We start from the raw sequence: 6,000 nt of genomic DNA on the forward strand, positions 1-6,000 counted from the left end.
CTCCGGGAAACCATTAGTACGATGGTGAATCGGAGATTCTCAACCCTTGCTGCGTACGACTGGAAAAGAATTCGTGATCGGATCAACGAAATGCTTCGTAGGAGGAGGCGGTCTTTTCCTCTTGTCTAACAGTCTGTCCACAAACAAAACATTCCTGTTAGACAAGAGGAATTGAAAAAAAAAACAATGTTGTCAATGAAAACCGGGGTGTGTGTCTCTCCCTGCTGGATGTCCCTCTCACAAACTGCTGAATGAATAAAATAATTTTATTGAAAACGAGTTTGCGATTGTCTGGTCTTTCAATTCTGGAGATACGCGATTCCATATTATATTCCCTTTTAATCAAATTCTAAAAGTATGCTTGTTGACTCCGGTATCGCGTTAGTTAAAGACTTCGATGCTTAAAATGTTTAGGGAGAAATGGAATACTGGTGTGTATGTTTTCTTTAAAGTACCGAGACCAGCCATATACTGTATGTTTAAGTTCCAAAATTAATATCGTTTATGGGCTTCACACGCGTTGCAGTATGCTCAGGCACTAAGTAAAAGGAGATGCTTCGTATTGCTTGACTAATTTTAAAAACGAAGTTATAAATATAAAAATTGCAGGCGCTGCTCTGGTGCGTCGGCTCCTACACAGTGCCTGTCTGCCGTAAGCGTTACAATATACATACAGTACCCAACACTGCTTGTACCCATCTGTCATGCAAATAAAACACCTTGAATTGAATTGAATTGAGGGGAGAAGGGGGGGATACTAAAGCCAATACTGGCTCAATGGGCTTTGACGTGCTAATGCGTTGGTTTAACGGTCCGGGTGTGGCAGGCTTCCAATGTCAACTCGACTCGATTAGAAGACAATGAACGTATTTTAGCCCTAAATGAATTAATAGCAAACATGGTTTACATAAAATACATTTTTCCAAGAAAGTTTATAATAATACGATCTATAGTTGAAATCTGAGCCTACTTTAAAAATAAAGGAAAAGCATTTTCAGAGAGCAATCACGCTGTGTTTATGTAGAAAAAGTGATTAGGTTTATGAGCAATCTAATTACCTATTCGCTTAAAACGCTATATAAAATAAAGTTTATTTAGAGATGAATGATCAGTGTCGCAGTTTAAATAATGTGAGTCAGGAAACTAACACAGCGCCACCAGATTTAATAACGCAATAAAAACGCTATAAAATAATGTGACACAGTACAGCAATACTGACCATGACTTTAGAAGCATAAATTACCTTACACTCAATTTAAACACAAGCTGTCTTTCTGTATGAACCTCTAAGCTGGTTCATACAGAAAATGTAGAAATGCATTAGCCTGATCATGATTAAAAAACACATAATTAAACACGCGTTTGCGATTTAAATCAGAACACGATTTATATCAATATAAATGTTTATATTGTAACGCATACTGTCCAGCCTCCATTTCTCTATAAAAATTTACTGTTGCACACACACACACAATAGAAGCAGGAACCGCTGTCAGAAGGGAAGATATATTCAAAATATCGCAAATATCGATCATGTTGCGATATTTTGAAATATAAAAGTCAATTGATTGTCCATAATATCGCTTACCTATTTTTTCGAAGAAATGTTTGTTAAAATAAAAGTCCAGCACCAGCTGGATTCGAACACACAACCTGCCAGTTGGTAGTCACGCACCTAGACCAGTAGGCTACAAGACAGCTCGCATGATCAGGTAGGCGAAACAGCCTTACACAGTCCTGCCGCAGTACACGGATATAATCATACCGTTATTAAATTCTTTAGATACGCGATTCCATATTATATTCCCTTTTAATCAAATTCTAAAAGTATGCTTGTTGACTCCGGTATCACGTTAGTTAAAGACTTCGAAGCTTACAATGTTTAGGGAGAAATGGAATACCGGTGTGTATTTTTCCTTGTGATATTTTAAGCTCTAGTTGAATGATAGGTGTCGCATTTTGAATCATTTTCGTAGCTAGAAATTATGAAACGCCCTGTTAAAAGCAAGGAAGTTTTTATGCCCCGTTGAAGTAAAACAAAATGCCTGACAAAGTATGGCTTGGACAGATTCCAAGTGCTTGTACAAATGTGCTAAAGAAATTATACTTTGAGTATACAGCTTGTCCAAAGTCATCCATTATTAATACTATTAGTAATATCTTCAGTAAAGGCTTTGATGCATAAATATTTCTGATAAAGGTAGGTTGTGTACTTCTGTCCAACTGAGCAATCTTGCTTTCATAATATATACCAACATTTTAATGACTGATGATTAACATGCTGTAATACACAGTTCAAAATTAAAGGCTCAAATGCTGTACATGAGAGGTTAAGCTCCCCCTGGCGGTTTTACAAGGCGACGCCGGATAGTTAGTCACGTGACACGCGTGACACGCGTGATACCGCGTGATACTGCGTGATACTGTGACACGCCCACCGGGGTATGCCGCGAAATACCTCACCCATTTTGAATGGCTGCATCTGTATATAACTCTTAGGAATTAAATTGATATCAACTGGTTGGGATAACAATTGAATTCTCAAGCAGTAATGCAGTGAAGTTGAATACTCATCCAATCTCTGGGGATTCAGATCTCCTGCGGGCTCAAAGAAACAGTTTCAGGCTGTTGCTGTCCAACCCGCGCCGTCTGGCTAGGTGCCAGGCTGTGCTGTGCGGTTTGCGACGGTGCGCTGCAGATGCTTACTGACCGGCTAGTTAGTGTTGGCTTTAACTAGCAAAGTTTGCGCACAGGAGAAAAGATGACTGTGGGTCCCAGCAAGTCAGGAAGAGGACCGGTTCGTTCCTGATGAAGAGCTAGTTCTGAATAGTGATTCAGCTGTCCACAGTTCTGACCTGTTCACGAGGCTTGCTGCTGGTGCTAACCTCGGGTGGATCCTCTGGTTACTCTCTGGCAACCTCCGCTCTAGACTCTTAGAACAAAGGAAAGTTCTCGCACTCGGGCACAGTGGCCGTTCCGTGGTTGTCCGGGCTGAGTCTCAGGATGGTCAGGAGGCCCTCTGTGAGAATGTCCTGCCCTTGGGAGCCTTCTGCTCCTGGGCCGTCCTGCCCTGGAATTCTCCTTTGAATTCCCTTTAGAAAAGTCCACAGAATTCTCCACTGAATCTCACTGAATCTCTCAGGCTCTCTGTGTTGCCTGTTTTTACCTGGAGGAACTTCAGCTCGTTGGTTGGCTGAAAGTTCCATGGGCATCACAGTCCCACGTGGGATACTCGGCCCTACCAGTCCCTGATTGGTTGATCAAGGTGAGATATGAGTCACTTACTCCTGACACTTAGGAATGCAGTCCAGATGTCCATCTGGCACTCCCTAGACAGATAGGCGCCAATGGATGACCATTGATCATGATAGCCAGGCTTAGCTAAGTGCATCCCCCTTTGGGAGCTGTCCCTTATCAAAGGAAACCTTAAATCAGCCTGCATGAATAGTTTCTCTGTGGCTGCACCACAGAGATGAACAGAGATGGGGCCTCATTTGGGAAAGCTCAGAACACTTAATTCTTTCTTATTAATAAGCCTCGCCGCTACACCAGTTAATCAATGCAGCCTTGTTTACACTTTCTGCTTTCTCAAGAAATGAAAATGCATTTCAACAAATATAACAAGTAATGAAAGAAAATCTTGTATTGCTTCACTCCTCAGTCTTGTCCAGTTATAACCAAAAGGAAATACGCAATATGTCCATTTTTTTTGTGATTTTTTTTTTCTTCTTGTGTAGAAGTTTGCAACATGGATGCAAATCCATTATTACTGGCTAATTATCTCAAATACCTTTATCTTCCCAATGGTTCGATATATTTTTTAAAAGAAATTGCACAGTTATTTTCAGATTGTAACAAGAAAGGGTTACATTTGCTTAATAATAAAACAGTTTTCCTAATTCATGACTTCCTTAGTTCAAATCACCTTCTTTCTTCATTAGAAACATTTCAAAAATGGATAAATGTTGCTGTTAACTTGACAAAAAAAAGATCTTTGGACTTACCTCAGTTTGAGATGATACGATTTCTTGCTGCTCTGCCACGGAATACTTTGAGATGTGCTGAGAGAGTTACTTCCAAAGTCCTGAACTTAATGGGATTTTCTCACAAAGCCAACCAAACGGATGCAGTTTTGCCTTTAAGTGTTTTGTGCAGAGATATGTTAGTCTTAGAAAGACTGGGGAGCTTAAAGAGTTTTGAAAATGAGACAATTTTAGTAAATGTTCTTTCTGGTATCCTGAAACAGCAATTAATCCAAAACACTGTAGCTATTTTTGAAGATTGCATTAAATTGTGCACTGTTTTAAATTTCAAGAAAGGTTTTATCAAACATATAAACACTAGCGCTTATTTACAGTCTATTAGTGTCATCAGAACAGCTTGTGACAAAACAAAGAAACTTCAGAACAAGCTGTTGAATGATCTTCATTATCAGATTGTCCAGAACTCCCTGACAAAATTGTTGAACGTCTCTGAAAAAACTCTTAAGGATTTGAGTAAGACTCTTGAAAACACCTTGTATTTCTTGACAGACGCACTTGGCAGCAATATTCCATGTCAAGAAGTGCTCCGCTGTGTTTTGTTAGCTCTACAAATGAAGCAGACAACTGCTAAAGAGAATGTAAGCAGCCATTTGACATCTCTTTTCTCTAGTTTAACACAAAAAAGTAATAATGGTTCTTTTTTTCTGAAGTTCGATAGATGCTCCAATAAGAGCCACACATCTGAGTTTTGTTATAAAAGTTTGGAATGCATTTTTTGGGAACACTTGCCTTATTTAATTACCATGACCATGAAGAAACAAGCATATCCTGAGGACATCTTGAAGCACTTAAAAGCTGTCTTTCATTTAGTATCAGATGGAATTGCTGTAGTGAATGATTTAGCTGAGGATTATAATAGGACTATAATGCTGCAAAAAATGTATATGTTCTCCTTATCACATGTTACATCCGACATTCATTTTTTCTCAAACAACTGTCCTCATGGTGAAAATCACATTTTAAGCATGTTGGATGTAGCTTTTGGATTGATGGACAACCATTTGAATATCTCAGACTCCATCTTGAGAACAATTTGCATTGGTTTCACAAAAAATAAAACTAACCTGGACCACAAACTAAAGGACTGCATTGTCAAAAAAGACATTATTTTTCCTACACTAAAGACAGAGCAAACTGGTTCAGATCAGTCTCTTAGTGTTGCACATAAAACAAAGACCAATTGTTTTAACAACTCAGATTTAGCAAATCCCATTCAAAATGTTTCATGTTTTTTACATTTGCTTGAAACCGGAAATACATGGCTTCTCAAAATTGCCAGATCTATGGAAGTAAATTTATATAATCTACAGCAACTACATGAGTGGATCACCCAGTTTTTGGATTATTTTCTCCTAGAAAACAATGACACAATCCAATGTCCCGATGTAGTGACACATTTATATAAGTCAGTGACAGATACAGCCACAGATTTGAATTTATTTTCTGGACTGCATTCAAAAGACTTCAGAAATTCTATTCATGCTGTGAATAATAAGTTGTCTAATTTAAACAACAGTGCTCAAGAGACATTGTTTGATAATGTCCAGATTCTGATGAGAATATTGGAGATTTTATCATTGTTGCCAAAAATGCAATTGCTTTCTGAAATTCAAAATGCAAATGAAACCTTTACGCTTATTTTTGATGATTTCAATAAGACTGGGAAATTGCTTGAAGGAACAGAGCATTTTGAATTTTTGATGAATGCATCTCTAGAGACAATCTCGTACAATAAAGTTTTGAAGTTGTATGAGACATGGTCACAGGAAACTAAGCTAAATTTAGTTCTCACTGCCCTTTATAAAATAAGGATTACTTCTTTGCTGTTTCATCATCTAATCTTTGCAAATATGAATAGTAATACTTCAGCTGAAGAGCTGCATAACTCAAGTAAGACTGAGGAAATCCACTTAGATGATAATGTAATGGACATGCTTTTCAATATTACTTTATTTAA

This window comes from Lepisosteus platostomus, chromosome 12 (assembly GCF_059453375.1).
Source record: "Lepisosteus platostomus isolate fLepPlt1 chromosome 12, fLepPlt1.hap1, whole genome shotgun sequence".
Lineage (NCBI taxonomy): Eukaryota > Metazoa > Chordata > Actinopteri > Semionotiformes > Lepisosteidae > Lepisosteus > Lepisosteus platostomus.